This window comes from Panthera pardus, unplaced genomic scaffold (genome assembly GCF_024362965.1).
Source record: "Panthera pardus isolate Hobbes unplaced genomic scaffold, ASM2436296v1 HiC_scaffold_6, whole genome shotgun sequence".
Classification (NCBI taxonomy): domain Eukaryota; kingdom Metazoa; phylum Chordata; class Mammalia; order Carnivora; family Felidae; genus Panthera; species Panthera pardus.
Window position 1 is genome coordinate 129,765,028 of NW_026526991.1, and position 20,156 is coordinate 129,785,183.

At 44.6% G+C, this 20,156-nt stretch overlaps 1 protein-coding gene and 1 pseudogene across 4 annotated transcripts in view; one reads left to right on the plus strand and one right to left on the minus strand.

Moving 5' to 3' along the window:
* Nucleotides 1-20,156, minus strand: part of CAMK1D (calcium/calmodulin dependent protein kinase ID) — a 431,007-nt gene that overhangs the window by 388,041 nt on the left and 22,810 nt on the right. The window lies entirely within an intron of this gene.
* Nucleotides 7,317-8,241, plus strand: LOC128774913 (receptor of activated protein C kinase 1-like; annotated as a pseudogene).

Here is a 20,156-nt window from a genome sequence, read left to right on the forward strand (position 1 = left end):
AGCTTTTCAACTAATTAAAGGCATATTTATTTATAAGGGGTGCCATACTTCCAGAAAGAATTAGATGCCACTGTATATTCTCTAAAGGTAATAAGAAATGGTCTGGATTTGCTCAATTAGCAGCTTCTTCCTCAATTTCTACCTCTTCAAAAAGTGTAAGAACTAAATATTCACTTCTTTCCTTTGATCCTTTTCTTTCCAAAGCACAAGAAAGGTTTTTCAGGTGGCTCCAATGCCATCTCCTGAGTGATGCCCTTGGCCTTGGCATCATCACCAGTAACATCCAGCTCTACTGTGAGGCCTATGCCAGACGAGTAGTTGAGATGATATATGGGCAACACTTCAAGGTTCAATGCATTACATAATATAGCTTATTCTCATTTCAATTATTCATTTATGAGTATTCATAAATTTGTTAATAAATTAGTAATTTGTTATTACTAACAACAGACTAAGACTTTAAAGTATACGGAGCTTTTTTGCAGGTCAAATTTGTTTTTAAGTTTATTTATTTTTGAGAGAGAGTACACGGGGGAGGGGCAGAGAGAGGGGGTAAAAGAGGATCTCAAGCGGGCTCTGTGCTGTCACCATAGAGCCCGATGCGGGGCTCGAACTCGCGAACCGTAAGATCATGACCTGGGCTGAAATCAGATGCTCAACCAACTGAGCCACCCAAGTGCCCCACAGGTCAAATATTTTTAAATGTACTAATAGTAAGGTTTTCTATAGGAATTGTACAGTGAATCCTTTCGTAACTGAGAAATGAAATCTCTTAGAAAACCAAACCTGAATTCCAGTGTTATGGTTGGTTGTGAATTTAGAGTCATTATATAAGATCTGTTCGTGTAATTATTTTGAGATACAATCTTTTCAAGGGCTCACTATGCCAGGAACTGGGCTAAGAAAGAGCATCAATTATCTCATTTAATCCTCACAAATGAGGTGGGTTCTGTTATCACCGTGCAAGAAAGAGGTTTAGACACAGAGCAGGTACTTGCCCAAGGCCTAGACTCACCAGTAATGGGATAAATGAGGTCCACCTGCACCCGGAATTGGTGTGCTTAGCCGCTGTGTGATTCCACAGGGCAGGTGTGAACACAGGAGGGCAAGCAGACGACAGCCTGTCCCAAGTCACTTGAAAAACAGCCCACTGCCTGTCACTGTATCTGGTTTCGTGTGCCCACATTGGTATGTGCGGACCATATCATCAGAGATTTTTTTCTTTCTGCCCAAGGTACATTGACACATTTTGTTCCACACTCTTTTTCCGCCAAAACGCAGATCAACATAAACTATTTAAGTAGATAATGCAGGCAAAAACAAACAAATAAGACAAAAATAAAATAACATAAAACAAAAACCCGTTTCAAGGATATAACCCCGGAGCTGTATTTATGCCATGATGATGAATCCATTCACCCGTATACTGGCTATCTCCACTCTGAGGTCACAAGGCAATTCTGTGTGTTCAGAACTCCTTCCCTTTCTCCCACAGACCTGCTCCTGTTGGTTTTCCCAGTAGAGGGCACCATCTTTGACCCAGCTGTCCAAACATGAGCCCTCTTAGCCCTTCTTTCTTGGATGGTCCCAAACCTAGAATGACCCCAAAGAACCAGATCTGACCTACCTCAGCGCGCCTTCTGTCTGTCCCGTCTTCCCATACCCCTGCCAGTTCCCACACCCTCACCTCTCCCCCAGATCCCCTCCATGAATCCAAGAGCAATCTAGCTGGCCTCCTTGACAGCTGCCTTAAACTTCCCAATTACAGCACCAAGGTGGGCTTTCAAATGTACAAAAAGGCTCATCATGTTTCCTCTCCAATTCCCTCACCTTGAAGATAAATTCCAAGCTACGAAGTGTGGCATAAAAAGTCCTGGAAACCACAACTCCCTTTCCAGCATCTTCTCCCACCACTGCCCTATTCTTGCCTGAACCCCCAAACACCCTGTGCTCTTTAATCCTCTGGATAGTAGGACCAGAGTGGGGCCATCTGCTAGGAAGCCCTCCCACCCTTGCTTAGCTGGTAAACTCCTCACCATCCCTCAAGCCTCAGACCATTCACCGCCTCTTCCGTGAAGCCTTCCCTGACTCTCCCAGGAAAACTCAGAGACACCTCAACCATGCCCTTCTGAGGCTCATCTCAGGGACGTTCCCTGCCAGCCTTTCCACACTGCAACACGGATTCTTCTCACCAGCAGAAAGTGGGCTCCTTTTCCCTGGGCTGAGGACTGGCTGTCTTTATACCCCCAGGACCCAGCAGCACAGGCCCAGGCATAAAGTAAGGGCTCTGCATTATCTACTGATTAATTAAACATGAATAAAACAACCTATGCGGGAAGGAAAGAAAACCACTGGCTTCATAATTTCTTGAGGTGAGAACCAGTCTTGGAATCTGATTTGAGCTTATAAAACTTTCCCTTAAGGGGAGAGGTGAGGAGAGGAAAGGTATTCTTGGACCGGAGATCTGTCCCAGATGGAGCACAAGAGATTAAATAAGGAACACATACTTCCCGAATGCCTATGTCATACCCTGGGTGAAGGCTGTGAGTCCCTGTCCACTAAAACGCAAAGCCCTCAAGTGGGGATTCCGGAAAGATGAAGTCACATCTTAAAATACACTCTGTTCCTCAGAATATAAGTTTCTCAAAACCACAACAATTACATCTTATGTACTATTTAGTTGGGATTAGTGCTTGTGGGACAAGCGGCTATTAAAAAAGAAAATAGTGTAAGCTTATGTGAAATCAGCGAATAAATGATGGCTCTGAATATAAACTAGGAGGTCGGTGTGGCTTCCAAACTCCAGGCTTCTTCTCTGAGCTCTTTTATCTTCCAGTCACAGAAGCTTCAGTGGAATAATAAAAGAGTAACTCAGATGCTGTTCGCCTCACTTGGCCCTCCGTCTGACTCTCAGACTTCGAGTTCACTGTGCAAACAAGTTCACAGTCAAGTCTAAGTAGCAAAGGCACCTACCAGCATTGGAACATTACCCCTTTCAATGAACCCTAAAGACTCACGAATGAATGCCATCCTGTTAGGGAAAGGCTTTAAAAGACTACTTTGTAAAAATAAAATAAAATAAAATAAAATACTTCATATTCTGAATGAAAAACCTGCCAACCTACCCATTACCCTGAAATCTGTACTTAAATTTCTAAAGCCATAATATCCATGTGCAAATGACAGATCTTTCCTGACTGATGATGGGGTTACATCCCAAAAAACCCATTCCCAGATGGAAATGTGGTTAAGTTGAAAATGCATTTAATACACTTAACCTACTGATCATCATGGCTTAGCCTGGGCCAGCCTTCAACATGCCCACAACACTCACACCAGCCTCCAGGTGGTCAAAATCCTCTCACACAAAGCCTATCTGATAATAAGGTGTTGACTATTGTCAAGGTCAACACAATGTGTAATGCATCGAGGACTGTCCTGACAGCGAAGAACAACGTGGGTGATGGGGTGCAGAATGGATGTCGCCAGCTGCCTGTGAGCTGCGGCTCACCGTCCCGCATCCGAGAGGGGACCCACCGCATGTCACTAGCCCAGGGCAAGATCCAAGTTCAAAATTCCAACTACGGTTTCTACTGAATGCATACCACATTTGCACTATTGTCAAGTTGAAAAATTGTGGGTCAGGGACAGTCTGTACCTTCAGGTGATTCTCATTATCCACAGGAATCATGTCCTATAAAATCATAGCGCACACTGGGTTTGCAAATACTGAACTATTGCTCCCAGGGGAAATAACAGCATTGGGCTCCTTTGGGCCTCTGGCCACGTCACTTTTGTCAACCAATCCATACACAACCTTGTTTTATGTGTGTTTCTGTTTAAAGATGCCCTATTTAATATATATTTCTGGTTCATTAACACGAAACACGATCAACAGCACCATAACTCATGTCTGAACAAGCTTGTCTAGCACATGCCTTTGCTCCTGAAGGCACATCCCAGGCTCCTGTCGTTCAGGAAGACAGCAGGACACCTTAGCAGTGTGCTTGGGGGCCGTTCCCAACAGTAAAATCACTAACAAAAAGCACAAAAATGTGAAAAATACGGCACTAAAGAGACCATGAAAAGGACACTTGTTTACAGTGGGATTAGCTGAAACGAGAAGGCAGCACGTGGCCTTGTTCAACCTCAGCAGGGAACATGTGCATTCAGCGACACAAATTTTTCACCGCTCTGCTCATGGCCCCGAATGACCGCAAAGAGCATCTCAACTCTTGTTTTGGGGGGGTAACAAATACATTTTACTAAGTAGGTGAATTTGAAAATACAGAAGCTGGGGAGCGCCTGGGTGGCTCAGTCGGTTAAGTGTCCGACTTCAGATCAGGTTAGGATCTCATGGTTTGTGGGTTCAAGCCCCATGTCGGGTTCTGTGCTGACAGCTCAGAGCCTGGAACCTGCTTCAGATTCTGTGTCTCCCTCTCACTCTCTGCCCCTCCCGTGCTCACATTCTGTCTCTGTCTCTTAAAAAAAAAAAAAAAGAATAAACAGTAAAAATGTTTTTAAAAAATTAAAAAAAAATACAATACAGAAATCTGGGAATCACAAGAACTGGTTGTAGTTTATGTACTTTGAAAACATGACCCAGACTAGGTTGGGTGTTGTGGGAGGGGTCGACCCCACAGAACTAAGCCATGGTGTGCTCTTCTTCTTATGGAGAGAGAGGCTAGAGATGACCTTCATCTCTTATCCTCCAGAATGTACTGGAAGACAACTCCCTCTCTTTCATGCCAGTGAGCCTAGAAGAGACACCTGTATGGTTGGAGAGCATCCCACTTGACCCCTATGCTGATTCCAACACACCACGCAGAAAAGCATGCTCCCTGCCTTCTAAAAAGGAAGGAAATAATACTAGCCACTTGCCATCCCGTGGATGCAAGCGGGATGCCAATGTGACATATAACTCGGAAACAGTTCCCAAAAGTGCAGAACTCTTCTAACAAGTCCTGGTCCCATATACTTATTTGGCTTTATATCGTTTCTTTGTGCTTACATCTGTTAAACCACAAAAACAGGAATGAACTAATGTTGAACTTCTTACTCAGCAATAAGCAATATTCATCCATGGATACAGAAAACAATGACAAAAACATGAAGGGCTGTATGCAATTCGTTAGAAGGCGTGTTTCCAAGCAAATTTTGTATTCTCCCATTAATGTATTTACCTAAATTTGTAGCAGATTTATGCTTTGTTCAAACGTGTAATAGTAATCACCCACAGTAAGTAAATGCAAGAACTTTTTCATGGTTAGACCCTTACAGCCTAGGAAATTTAATTTAAATGTATATACGTATTTTTGCAAGGACAAAGATAACACCCAAGGATAACGTTCCATGAGGACAGAATATAAATTCAGAAAAAAGAAAAGAGAATGAAGTAGAAATTCCAATGGTTAAAGAAGAGTCAATTCAAGTACTTTTCAAATGGGTGATGATGGGTATCCAGTGTCTGTGGGATTTAGATTCCACTGGTTATATTTAAAAGAATGATGTAAAGTTTTATTTAAAGATGTCGATATTTACAATAAGCTAGAAATAACATCCTTTGCAGCTCTTAAATTACGATGAAAAATGTTAGCTATCAACGCAGAGTGTGTGAGGGGATAGATGTCTTTACAAAACTATTTTAAGGATGAGGTGAGCCAAAGGCAGAAGACAGGCCAGGCCCCTCCAAGGCAAGCTGACCTTTGAGTCCCAGCCCAATGTGGTGGGGCTTAACATTTTGCAAGAGAAGCTGGAAATCTGGATTTTTCTATGTACAGTTTACCTTTTTTAAAACATGTTGGTTCATAAATTTTTTAAACAGCGTGCAGGTCAAACAAAACACAGCTACAGGCCACATTTTTTTCTACCTTGACTCTGAGCGCTAGCATCTTCTGTCAACTTTTCCACACGGTGATAGGAGAGCCACTCATTCAAAAACACACTCACTGAACACCTCCTGGTGTTCCAGACACTATCCTGGGTCCTGGGGACACAGAGATGGCTGAAACACAACAGTGCCCTCAAGGAAGATGAATGATAGATAGATAACATTTTGCAATCCCATCTGTTACATTCTGTGCTAGTTAGATCCGAGGTGCTGTGGCCATGGAACCTTGGCTTCGGTGGGTCAGGAATGCGTGGTTTGTTTGGGAAAGCTTCGTGGGGGAGGACGAGGCAGGACCAGATGCATCCTGAAGAATAACCAGCATCCTGAATAACCATGCCGGTGACTGAAGCAAGGCTACCTGGGGAAGGCTCCTTGGAAGATGGCCAACAAGGCAGATAGGAGCACACATCAGAGCAGGATGTCTGACTGCAAAGAACACCCACAGGGAGACAAAAACCAGCCCCACTCCTCATTTTCAGTTCCTCTCTTAAAAACAGGCACATGATGGAAATAAACCATTGAGACAAGATCCAAAAATAATCTTAACTGGGCATAAAAGCTCATATAAAAATTCTTCTCTTAATCACTTCTGGAAGGCAGCTGAAAGGTGCGTACACCCAAACTCGGCTTGCGCAGCAATCAACTTAATCTGTTTCTTTGAAAGATTAATTAAAACTGAGATTACCGATGGCGGCAGATGAGCTGGGTCAGCCGATGGGGCACGGTTAAGAGGAGAGAGAAATTGTCTTAAGATCACACAAACACAGCTGCAGGCCAAACGCGGAGATATGACGGAAAACCTGCTTCTTCCCGGGCCCTGTAATTCCATTCCTGGGGATGACGCTAGAGTTAAAAGCCCAAATCCCAGGAACAGCAGGCAGCGGGACTCCAATGTGCCAAGCAAGCAGCCCGGCCTGTGGGGAGCCTAAGGAGGCCTTGAACTTCTGAGTCAAGTCAGCAACAGCTGCAGAAGACCAGGCCCAGCCCAGAGGGACCAGCCAAGGGAGCAAGGAGCATGAACACAACTGCTGCTCAGAACTCCAGCAAGTTTTCAAGGGCTCGTTTGACACAATGTCAAGGATCTGCTCAAGTCAGGCCTTGATGAGAAGCAGAGGTGATTAGAAACCACCAAAACCGTGAGAAGACACCATCCACATAGCCCTTCCCCCACAGGGAGCCTCTCAGAAAAGGTGTTTTCTCCGATGGAGAGCTGCTCTTATTTTTCCCCCACTGGCAGCAGAGAAGGAGACAAAGCAGGAGATGCTTATAGAAATCCTGGTTTGGGGACCTAGGATTTGAAAACCCTGTCATTGGATGTGAGCTTTGACACTGAAGGCCCTCGGTTCCAGCGGGGGCCTTCTCTGTCTTTTCCTCTGCAGGGCTCTCTGTGCTATCCAGCCGCATCCTCGTCACCACGGCAACACCCGCGCTCGCTGCCACCATGACTGAGCAGATGACACTTTGTGGCACCCTCAAGGGCCACCATGACTGGGTGACTCAGATGGCCACCACTCCCCAGTTCCTGGACATGATACTGTCCACCTCTTGAGAAAAGACCATCATCAAGTGGGCAGGGATAAGTCCAACGATGGCACCCCACAGCATGCTCTTCGGGGTCACTCCTGCTCTGTCAGTGATGTGGTCATCTCCTCAGGTGGCCAGTTTGCCCTCTCAGGCTCCTGGGACGGAGTGCTCTGTCTTTGGGATCTCACAATGGGTACCACCACACGCAGATCCACAGGACATACCAAGGATGTGCTGAGCATGGCTTTCTCCTCCCACAACCACCAAATTGTCTCTGGCTCCTGAGATAAAACCATCAAGCTGCGGAAGACCCTGAGTGTATGCAACTACACTGTCCAGGATGAGAGCCATTGTGTCTTCTTGTCACCCAATAGCAGCAATCCCATCACTGTCTCCTATGGCTGAGACAAGTTGGTCAAGGTATGGAACCTGGCAAACTACAAGCTGAAGACCAAGCCACACGGGCTACCTGAACACGGTGACTGTCTCTCCAGATGGATCCCTCTGTGCTTCCGGAGGGGACGATGGCCAGGCCATGCTGTGGACCTCAACAAAGGCAGGCACCTTCGTATACTAGATGGTGGGGTCATCATCAGTGCCCTAACTGATACTGGCTCTGTGCTGCCACGCGCCCCAGCCTCCAGATCTGGGACTTGGAAGGCAAGGTCACTGTAGATGAACTGAAGCAGGAAGTTATCAGTACCAGCAGCAAGGCACAGCCACCCCAGTGTACCTCTCTGGCCTGGTCTGCTGATGGCCCGACGCTGTTTGCTGGCTACACGCACAACCCGGTGCTAGCTGATGGTAGGTGACCATCAGCACCCGCTAGAAATACACGGCAGAGTTTTAGAAAGAAAATACTGGTTTGCCGAAGGAAGGAAGGAAGGAAGGAAGGAAGGAAGGAAGGAAGGAAGGAAGGAAGGAAAAGGAAAATCCTCCATAGCCCTCACCAGAAAAATAATAACTTGGGCAATAGTTCCCAAAGTTCTTAAACCCACAGGAGGAACAGAGGAAGACGATGAAGACAGAGTCAGAATGAGGGGACAGCAGCAGTGGAGGAGGAGCGCCTGGAGAGGCAGAGCCCCTGGGGCTGTGGTGCTGGCCTCCTGCATCCTCTGGGGCTGTAGATCAAAGTCCACTGGGGCCTCCATCTAAGGAGCCTGGAAGGCGGGCTCTTTAGTGAGCCCTCCCCAAATGCAACAGAACATTCCCGACTGTACCTGACACGGAGCCCTGGACTCCAGCCCAGTCCTGATGGCCCCTGCCAGCCACTGGCCCTCCCCGCATCTTTCTCCCCACGTGTGCGCAGAGGAGGCGGGGCCAGAATTTCATGAGCAGATAGTCTCTTCCATCATCCTCTCTCGAACAAGTTCTCCTTCTCCTGGGTCAGCAATTCCCATCCAATTTTGTGTAAAAGCCCTCATGACAAATCTCATTCTAGATGCTTCTAATGTGTGGATTACGTATCCAATGGAAACGTAACCATTTTAGGAAGGGAAGAGAGTCAGGATTCAGGGAGAGACACTAAAATCTGAATTCTCAAATGTACCAGTAACACCAAAGTAGTGGTTAAGAGAACAGATCCTAGAGCCAGCCTTGATGGTCTCATGTGTAAAATGGGAATAATCATCATAGCCTACCTTATGGGGTAGTCATGAAGAGTAAACATGTGAGCTATAAAGCAGTTAGAACACAAATGTGACACAAAGCATTGTGTTTAAATAAAACTCTATAACCATTGTATGTACCATCAAGAAGTAACCCCCAGTTACACCCAAGTCAGACTGGAGGGGCACTGTGCTATAGCCAATGGGAAGCTTGCCCGAGGCAATGCCAACACGAGCCTCGCTTCTCCCACCTCCCAGGTGAGACCGCCACTAGGCACCAAGGAGGCTCCCCCACCCCACCCCCTGCTCTGCTCCCACCACCACACGAGCTCAGCCCTCCCGTGAGGACCATCACACCAACCTCCCAGCTCTCCTCCCAAGAGCTCTTTTCCCCAATCCCCCCACCCAAGACACTGAGGTTGGCTTCTAATATTCTAACTTTAGATTATACTCCAGTAGCTTATATCATCAGCTAAAATTAAAAACACTTTTTCCTGGCCTTCAAAACTCATCATGATCTGGGGCACCTGGGTGGTTCAGTTGGTTAAGCCACTGACTCTTGATTTCAGCTCAGGTCATGATCTCACAATTAATGGGAATGAGCTCCTCATCAGCTCCATACTGACAGTGCAGAGCCTGCTTGGGATTCTCTCTCTCTGCCCCTCCCCTACTTGTGCTTGTTCTCTCTCTCAAAATAAAATAAATAAACCTTTAAAAAAAAAAACTAATCGTGATCTGACCCCTTACCTACCTTTAAGGTTTGTTTGTTTTTTTTTTTTTAATTTTTTAGTGTTTATTTATTCTTGAGAGAGGGAGAGCAAGTGAGCAGGGAAGGGGCAGAAAGAGAGAAAGACAGAGGATCCAAAGTGGGCTCTGTGCTGACAGCAGAGAGCCCCATGCAGGGCTCGAACCCACAGTGAGGTCATGACCTGAGGTAAAGTCGGATGCCCAACCAACTGAGCCACCCGGGCACCCCTCCTTTACCCACCTCTGTAACCTTATTTCCTACTGGCTCCTTCTTGTATCCTTCATGACCAGCAAACTGAACCCCACCCTTGACATCCACCCTGCCATCTCCCTCCGAAATGCCTTCAGCCTGGCATGTTCATCTGGCCTGTGGTTACCACTTCCCAAGTTGGACATCCCCCCATGCTTCAAGGTTGGGCTCATGTTCTAACATTTCCACCATGTCTCCCCAGCCAGGCAAAATTACTATCTCTACTTCTGAACTCAAAGAACATTCATCTCTGCCCAGGGAAGGCAGAGGACTGTCTGGTCAGGAAAGGGAGTCTCAGCTCTGCCATGCACTGGCTGAATGTCTCTGGGTCAGAAAATTAAGATCTCTGAACCTATCTCACTGTGGTTATACAGATAAATGGGGATAATATATGCAAAAGGCTTGGATCAAGTTCTCTTTATCTGCCCTCTCTCATGGAATTTATTACTTCTCTAAATTTTATTAGAGTTATTAGGCTGGTAAGTTTTCTTCTTCATGACACTGTAAATTCCTTAAGTGCATATTTTTGTGTTTCTCAAAGAACCTAGCACAAGGCCTTACACTTAGTAAGAGCTAAATTGACAATTTATCAAATGAAGAAAGAGAAGGACAGGATATTTTATACTTACTGTTTATATTATTTTTAATCATTCCTCATTTTCACTTATATTGTTAATGACAGTAACTATCCCATAAATTTCATACAGGTATCCAGATGGTTCTGAAGGGAAAACTGGATTCTGAGTCCTCAATGATTCAATTCCACTCACTCAAGTTTATCTATTTTCTACTGGTCCCTTCATGTACCTTACTACCAGGAAACACTGTACTCAACACTATGTGACCTATAGAAAGATAAGTCCTCTTCCCAAATTTCCCCACTGGCATTGTAAGGACGTTTTAACAGGCCTTATAAATTTAACCAACTGGGTTGTTTTGTTTTTCTTCAAAAAAAAAAAAAAATTTGAAAATCAACATCCTGAAAAGGAATATTTTATTCATGCCAGTTTAAGTAGTGACAGGAAAATATTCAGTACTCAAAATGGAATGAAAAGAAAAAAAAAAAAAAAACGGTCAGCATGAATTTCCAAAAGCATCTGGAAAATTGGCAAAAGATTTAAGAATGTAAAAAGCAACCGGCGATCCCAGCTGGGGTGAAGTTGCCTTCATATTATATGGAATACCAACCATAAGACAGCTTTGGGAATTTCCAAAGACAGTACTCTGGAAAGCTCCTTTACACAGTGATTCCCACTTAATCCAAAGAAAGCACACTGCAACTTGTCCCCGGCACCCCAACAGGATTTAAAGTATTCAACTTTGTATGGAGAACAACATGAATCCAGGTAGAAATCTGACTTAAAACGGAAGGTAAATATTCCCCCTTATATTCCTACATATACCACGACCAGAGAAAAGGGTCTCCTCTCTCTTAGCAGAAGAGAGTGGGAGCTCGACACATCAGCTCTAGAGCTGGCCAAAACTGAACTTGAACCCCACACACCCCCATTCAGTGGCACACTTTGAGTACATTAGTGACCCCAAACTGAATGCCATCAATGTGACTCACAAAGTCAAGATAAAGTACAGACAGTATTCCGTATTTCACGCACAATGGACCTGACATAGTGGGCCAGAAGGATCGGAATGGAGAAGGATCTGAATGTGGTGGGCCAGAAGGATACCCCTGTGGGGATAAATGGACCTGTATCTTAGACCAAGATCAGCAACTCATTAATTGTGTGGCCTTGGGCAAGTCCCTCCAACCCTCTGGGCTTCTAGGTCCTAATGTGTCATTTTCACATCAGACTCGATGCTCCAGCTCTGGTAACACCAGCATAAAAGAACTGAGAGAAGGAAAACAGTTTCAGAAACGCCCCCAGAGGCCATTCTGTGACCTGGCTTTGCTCTCTTATATGGATTTTGCTCTTGCCTCTTGGGTCCCAATGTGTCCCTAACTAGTTATATGGGGCTGAGCAACATGCTTAACCCTTCTCTGCTAGGTTTTTTTGTTTGGTTGGTTGGTTTTTTTGTCTCTGTAAAACATGAGGATAATCTGTATATATCCAAGTCCTTCTAGTTCTAGCATTCCACCTATCAGAGGAATTTCTTCCACTAGGGAGTAAATAAATCAGAGACTGAACCACTTTATAGTGTGTCAGCCCCTTGGTGCAAATCGCCAGCAAAAGGACGACAAAAATTCTGCATCAGCTTTGAAAATGAACAGACCACACAGAACAAGTGCTTTACAAAAGGTCAAGTATAGGATAAACATTACAAATTCATTCCTTCAGAGCAGCCAGAGCAGTGGATTGGTCACACTCATGACTCAAAAGGAAATTCCATCCAGGACCACCAGCCACCTCCCAAAGTTAGTCACCCTGCAAAGCGGGGGCCAGGAAGGGGGGTGGAGGGGAGGGCATCCCATGGCCAGCACAAAAATGACCTATAGGGAAAGTGACCTTTTCACTGGGGCTCTGGGAGATCTACTAAAGGTACTTACACTGAATTCACCCCCACTCCCTTGGTTGAAATCCATATGGAAGTCACCAAAAAAAACCAAAAAACAAAAAACAAATCAGAAGACCATAGGTGACAATCCAAAGCCACAGATTTTGTGACCACTTTGTTCTCAGCCTCTTCCCCAAGAAGGAAGGGGCTTCAGACCGGTAACAGTTGACAAGGACACCAGGGTCAAGAGAGACCGTTTCTTTATAAATAAAATTTTCAAACTCACGGACATTAACACTCACCCGAAATAACTGGACAAGAGCCAGCCAGGAAAGGGCACGTTACTAAAACTGGCCCTCCGGCCTCCAAGAGGCTCAGCAGAATTATTCTTGCTGTGAGGAGAGGAGGAAGGAAGGGCTGGTTATATTGTGCCAACGTGCCGGGAGGCACATAACTAGGTCACGTTCCCACTCGGGCCTGCCTGCTGCAGGCGGGCATCTCGGTGGTGGCCGGTCCCACACCCCCTCTCATCCCCAGCATCTCTCAAGAGGCCTGAGGGAGGCACCTCTGGCCACACCCCCCACAGGGAGCAGGGCCGGGATGTTTCCACAGCACATGACATCCGAAGGAGCCTGTCCCAAGAGCAGTGGTCTAGCACACATCCTGGGCTTGCAACGGCATGAAATACACACCCACAACGCACTACAACAGCCTCCCGTCCACCCAAACCCTTCAACTCACTCGAGACCACACACAGTCCTTATCTCAGGAGCTGGTGCAGGGAGTCACCCAGAACCTGGACAACAAGCCCCTTGTCTAACCCGACGTGCCTGCGTCTTCCAGGTCCTGTGGAGTGAAACCCTCTCCAGGGCGGTACAGGTGCATCTCCGGCAGCTCCCTGGGATGTAAATCATGTAGCTTTAAGGAAAATATCCTTCACATCTGTAATCGCAAGCCTTACCTTTCTCCAAGGCTCAGAAAGCATTTTCCTCCAAACACAGAGCTTGTAGAACAACGTGATGTGATTCGGGAGCTTAGTATCACACTCACACTCATGCCATATCTCGAGACTTCCTCGGGCAGTGATGCTTTTCTTTTCAGAGCAGACAAACCTCCACGTTGGCACAGTTTATCTGAAAAACTGTTGGAGCCTCCAGCCCCAGGCGATCACAGAGCTGTTTATGAATACCTCGGGGGACTCACAACTGTGCCTTTTTTACAATTTGTTAATTTAAGAGGCACATTAATGGAGAGGTGCTCTTAGCCAATCGGAAGCTCTCCTTGTACCTGTCTCTTAACAGCACACAACAGAGACACCAATACTGAGAGCGCCAAAGCATGTCCTGGGGACAGCAGGCACACCAGCACATTCCAGGGCTTGCTTCTTCTCTGCTTTTAACCAGTTTTACTTGACGCCATTTACTTGCACGCATAGGATTTAGAAGCTGGAGTCTGAGGGGAAAAGCTGAAGGCAAGAAAACCGTGAGTTCGAGGCTAACTCAGGTAAAATTCTACAGATACAAAGGCTTAGAAGTCTCTTCCTCCCAAAGCAGAGGGAAAAAACCACCCAGTGCCCCAAAACAGTCTCCCAAAATATCCCTGAAGGAGCCACTGGATACAGACATCACCGGAGAGTGGACATCTCCTGAGAATCATCGCTCTAGGTATCGCCTGAAGCCACGCACGGAACACTAGCTGCACAAGAGATGCTAAGTGGCAGGTGCCTGTATCAGGGGAGAAACATCTGAGGTTTCTTCCCTGCCCCAAGAGGCTCCATTTCCTCGCTGTTTACTCATGAGAGCAACTTGCTACAGGAGGCAGGGGTGGGGGGAGGGCAAGGCAAGGGAAACAGAAGTATTATGGCCCAATTTTTAGAAATGAGTAAAATCTTTCAGAACATTCCAAAACATGCAGCTACTATTAATTGAGCAATTACTATGACATGGTAAGATACATACATATAACTTTTAGTAACAGCTTACAATGTCTAACATACATATTTTTAAGCTCTCAGTGAAAGTTCACTATTTTATATTACGTATACGTGTGTGTGTCAAAGCAAAGAAGAACGTCACCATTCTGAGAATAGTCGCAATTGTGAAATAAAGTAGGTGAAGGTCAGGTTATCTTCTTAGTTCCTTATTATTTTATTAAAGTATTAAACCAGTCCATTGTAAACTGTACATAAAACTTCTTTTTCTGATCACTAATCAGAAATGACCAGCATTACAAAAGTCTAGGAAATACAGCAAGGCAAAAAGGAGAACATTAAAGTTATCTGTCATTTCAACGCCCAAGAGGTGACGACTCTCACTATAATTGATGTACATACTTCCAGCCCTCTGCCTATGCATATAATTACAGATGTTCCTCCACCAAATTGGGATCATGTCATTTGATAACTTATTTTTCACAATAAATGGTTTATCATTTATCCATGCCCTAAGATAATATCCTGCATCATGAGTCATAGACTATGGAGTGTCACATTCTCCTGATGTGCTACATTTTATAAATATTATTAACTGAGTTGTTTCCAACTGTCAATTACTATAGTAAATACTAGTAGATGGATAGAGAGATAAACAGGTTTCATTTTCTTCACAAAAGCTTCATGGAGATATAATTCACAATTCACTGGTTTAAAGTGTACAACTCAGGGTGCCTGGATGGCTCAGTCGGTTAAGCATCTAACTCTTGATTTTGGCTCAGGTCATGATCTCACAGTTCATGAGATCGAGCCCTGCATGGAGTCTGCTTAGAATTTTCTCTTTCTTTCTTTCTCTCTTTTTCTCTCCCCAAATAAACTATAAAAAATAATAAAGTACATTTGGTGGTTTTAGTATATTCATAGAACTGTGCAACAATCGCCATAATCAATTTTAGGACATTTTCATCATCCCCACCCCCCAAAACAACCCAGTACCCTTTTAGCAGCCACTTTCCACTTCCCCTCAAGCCCTTCCCCCCTTGCCCGAGGCAACCACTAATCTGCTTTCCACAGATGTGTCTGTTGTGGAAATTTCACAGGAAGGCAATAACACACTACCTGGCTTTTGGTAATTTATCCTAATGTTTTCAAGGCTCAACCATACTGCAGCACGTATCAGTACTCCATTCCTTCTTATGGCTACATATCACACCACTGTTTGGATAGCCTACGTTCTGTTTATATACTCATCAGTTGATGAACGTTTAGGTCTTTTCCTCTTTTTGGCTAATATGAATAAGGCTGCCCTGAATAGCCACGTACAAGGTGTGGACACACACTGGCAGTTCTCCTGGGTATACACCTAGGAGGAGAATTGCCCGCTCATATGGTAACTGCGTTTTAACCTTTTAAGGAACTGCCAGCCTATTTCCCGAAGCAACTGCACCATTTTACATTGCCACCAGTAGTGTGTGAGGGCTCCAATTCTCCACACTTTCACCAGCACTGATTACCCATCTTTGCATTACAGCCGTCCCAGCAGGCACGAAGGGACAGCTCACTGTGGCTCTGATATGCATTTCCACGTTGGCCAACAACTGAGCATCTTTTCGAGTGCTTATCTGGCACGTGTTTATCTTCTTTGGAGAAATGTGTATTCGGAGTCCTTGTCTATGTTCAGTTGGATTATATTTTAATTGCTGAGTGGTGTTTTAAAACCTATTTGAGATTAGTTCCTGACCAGCTCTACAAAAAAAAAAAAAAAAAAATTTCCTCTTCTATGGATGGTCTTTTCATTGTCTTGATGGTATCCTTTGAAGCACGAAACTTTTTGGTTTTGACGAAGTATTAATTTACCTGTTTTTGTTGTTGTTGCTTCTGCTTTTGGTGTCCTATTTAGGAAACACTTCTTACTCCAAATAATGAAGATGTACACCTATGTTTTAAGTGTTTTATAGTTTTAGTTCTGGTATAGAGGTCATGGATCCACCTTCAGTTAATTTTTGTATGTGACATATATGAGCTAACAGCCCAAATTCATTATGTTGGATATCCAGTTGTCCCAGCATCATTTATTAAAAAGACGAGGGGCGCCTGGGTGGCGCAGTTGGTTAAGCGTCCGACTTCAGCCAGGTCACGATCTCGCGGTCCGTGAGTTCGAGCCCCGCGTCAGGCTCTGGGCTGATGGCTCGGAGCCTGGAGCCTGTTTCCGATTCTGTGTCTCCCTCTTTCTCTGCCCCTCCCCCGTTCATGCTCTGTCTCTCTCTGTCCCAAAAATAAATAAAAAACGTTGAAAAAAAAATTTTTTTTTAAATAAAAAGACGCTTCTTTCCCCCATTACACTGTCTTAGTATCCGTGTCAAAAGTCAGTAGACCATAAATGTAAGGGTTTCTTTCTAGACTCTCAATTGTAGTCCACTGATCTATCTATGTCTGCTTTTATGCCAGCACCACACTGTCTGGATTACTGTAGACTTGTAAGAAGTTTTGAAATCAAGAAGTGTGATTTCTCTGGGGCACCTGGGTGACTCAGTCAGGTGAGCGTCCGTCTTTGGCTCAGGTCATGATCTCACAATTCGTGGGTTCGAGTCCCGCATCGGGCTCTGTGCTGATAGCTCAGAGCCTGGAGCCTGGAGCCTGCTTCGGATTCTGTGTCTCCCTCTCTCTCTGCCCCTCCCCCACTCATGCTCTGTCTCTCTCTCTCCCCAAAGAATGAATAAACATTTAAAAATATATAAAAGAAAAATAAAAAGAAGTGTGATTTCTCCATCTTTGTTCTTTTTTTAGGACTGTTTTGGGGTCCTCTGCATTTCCATATGAACTTTAAGACCAGCTTGTCAATGTTTGCAAAAAGGGCTGCTGGGATTTTGATAGCTACTATGTTGACTCTGTAGATATACTTAGGGGCTTTGCTATCTTGACCCTATTAAGTCTCCCAATCCATTAATACAGGATGCCTTTTTTTTTAACACTTTTTTTTAAGGTTTATTTATTTTCGGAGAGAGGGATGGGGAGGGAAGGGCAGAGAGAGAGGAAGAGAGAATCCCAACAGCTCCAAGCCTAATGTGGGGCTTGAACTCACCAATCGTGAGATCATGACCTGAGCCAAAACCAAGAGTCAGAGGCTTAACCCACCTGAGCCACCCAGGCCAGGCGCCCCAAGATATCTTTCCATCTATCTAGGACTTCATTAATTTCTTCCAGTGATATTTTGTAATTTACACTGAAGAAGTCTCGTACTTCTCTGGTAAATTTATTCCACCTTTATTATTTTTGATGCTATTATAAGCTGAATTGTTTTGTTAATTTTGTTATCGGATGGTTCATTGCCAGAATATATGAATACATATCCAAATGATTTTGCATAACATTTATTTAATTCTGTATCCTATAGCTTTGACGAACTCATATTAGGACCAATAGATTTTTACTGGAGATTTTAGTGGAGTTTAGGATTTTCTCTCTATAAGATCAGGTCATCTGCAAATAGAGACATATTACTTCTTATTGCTTTACAATCTGGGGGCCTTTTTTTTTTTTGTGCCCAACGGTCCAGGCCAGCACCTCCAGTACAATGTTCAACAGAAGTAGTGAGAGCAGACATCTTGCCCTGGTCCTGATCTGAGGAGAAAGCATGCATTCTTTCAACATTCAGTAGGATGTTAGCTCTGGAAGTAGAATCCCTAACTGTAATTTTTGTGGGAAGGTAAAAAAGGTTACTTTAGCATTCTGACCATTCACAAAAGTCCTAAGTATGCCTGTTTCCCAATGCACGGTTTCCTCAATATTTACTTCCCTAAGAGAATTTCCACACTCTTTGTACTTATAATAAGTCGTAAAGGGACAGGGATGTGTTAAAGAACACCTCAGGTGACCGCGGTTCAAGAAGACTTGAAAGGGACAGGTTTAATGAAATCCAAAGCCTGTGTCTGATGAAATAAACACCTGCTAATGTAAAGCCCAAGCAGGGGACGTTACGATAAAAGGCAATTTGACATTTCCCTGGGTTGTCAGTCAATTCACTGCAGAAAGGAAGACTTCATTCTGAGCCCGTCCTGAAATTCTGTGTCAGTTTACCTGTTAGAATGTTCCCTGAATTCTCATTGCCCTACCACCAAAATTAGTTCTGCCCCAAACACTCTTCACAGCGCCTAAAAAAAACACACATTTGGGAAAATCTATTCTAATTGTATTTAAATCTGTAAATCCTAGAACAAAGGGGATTTGACAGTTACTTAATTTGATTAGTCACACCAAATACTTCAGATCAAAAAACTACACCCTGAAACCTGGATTATCCGGTTTGACCCCTAAACAAATTATATTAGAGCAACATCTTGGATAGCTGGGATACATATTCAGAAGTATAGGGGGGGAAATCTGGACTTGAAAAGACATGGCTTCAAATTCCAGATCTTTCTATTCCTAGCTGTGCATCTTTGGGCAAGTTACTTATCCTCTCTGTGCCAACTGCTAAAAATTTTTATTTTTTTTATTGTTTTTTTAGTATTTATTTTTGAGAGAGAGAGAGACAGAGAGACAAAGAGACAGAGCACGAGCAGGTGAGGGGCAGAGAGAGAAGGAGACACATAATTTGAAGCAGGCTCCAGGCTCTGAGCTGTCAGCACAGAGCCTGATGCGGGGCCTGAACCCACAAACCATGAGATCATGACCTGAGCCAAAATGGGATGCTAAACCGACTGAGCCACCCAGGTGCCCAACTGCTAAAAATTTTTAGAGGATAAGAGCTTCTACACTCCAAGGATGTTGTGAAGATTATACGACACAGTATTCATAAAGTGCCTAGAACACAGTAGGTGCTGTTACCACTAAGAACAGAAATATTTCTTAACTCAAGCGTTCAGGAAATGGGAATGTCCGATCCATTACAATTTCTGATTTTCAAACTTTGGTGGCTGAAAATCCTTCGAAACACTATTCATATTTTTTGCATCTATATGATGATAAGACAGTTCCATCTTCCATTTCATTTCTGGGTATTTCATAGGCGAGATCCCATGTAAGGTACCGAAAGGCCTGTCAGGCTCATCCACAAATAGTTTATAATCTGGAATAAGTGTGCCACGAACCATAAGGATTCACGTATGTTACGATGACACAGTATCGCAGGGACAGACGGTGCAGGAGTTTGGGCTAACCACACAACGAGGGACTCAGCGCATGTTCTAAAACATGCTTTTCGCTAATAAATTCCAGGTAAGAGCTAAGGCAACTGCTGTTTGCCTGTTTTCCTTTAAAGGGTAGCGGAAGAAAAAAAGCCAATGTACGGCAAGCTTTACCTCGTATCCCCAAGTCCCCGGAAAGGCCACGTCTGCGCTCTGAAAAACTCGTCAGCAATGGCACGGCCAAACTCCTCGTTCCTCCCATTTCAGCATGCTCCTGACACAGGCTAATTGGCACATCTGAAATCGTCCGATTCACATGATGATGAAAACTGCCCAACGCCGTGAAGGTGAACTCGGGCCAGTTCTGCGTGTGCGCCACACCACAGCCTTGCGATCGGACTGTGATTCTAATCAACCCTGAGAGGTCGGCTCCGTCCTCTGAAAGCTGGACAATGAGCCTCAAGACAATAGATTTTCCTCACTGTGAAAACTGGATCCACCTGAAACAAGTTCCTGTCTCAGAAAGGTTAGCACATTGGCAAGCAGGGGAAACCCAAGGGAGTGGAGGTCTAGCTGCTACATAGCAGAGGAGAGGAGCTCCTCCCAGATACCGGTGGGTGCTCCCCCCATA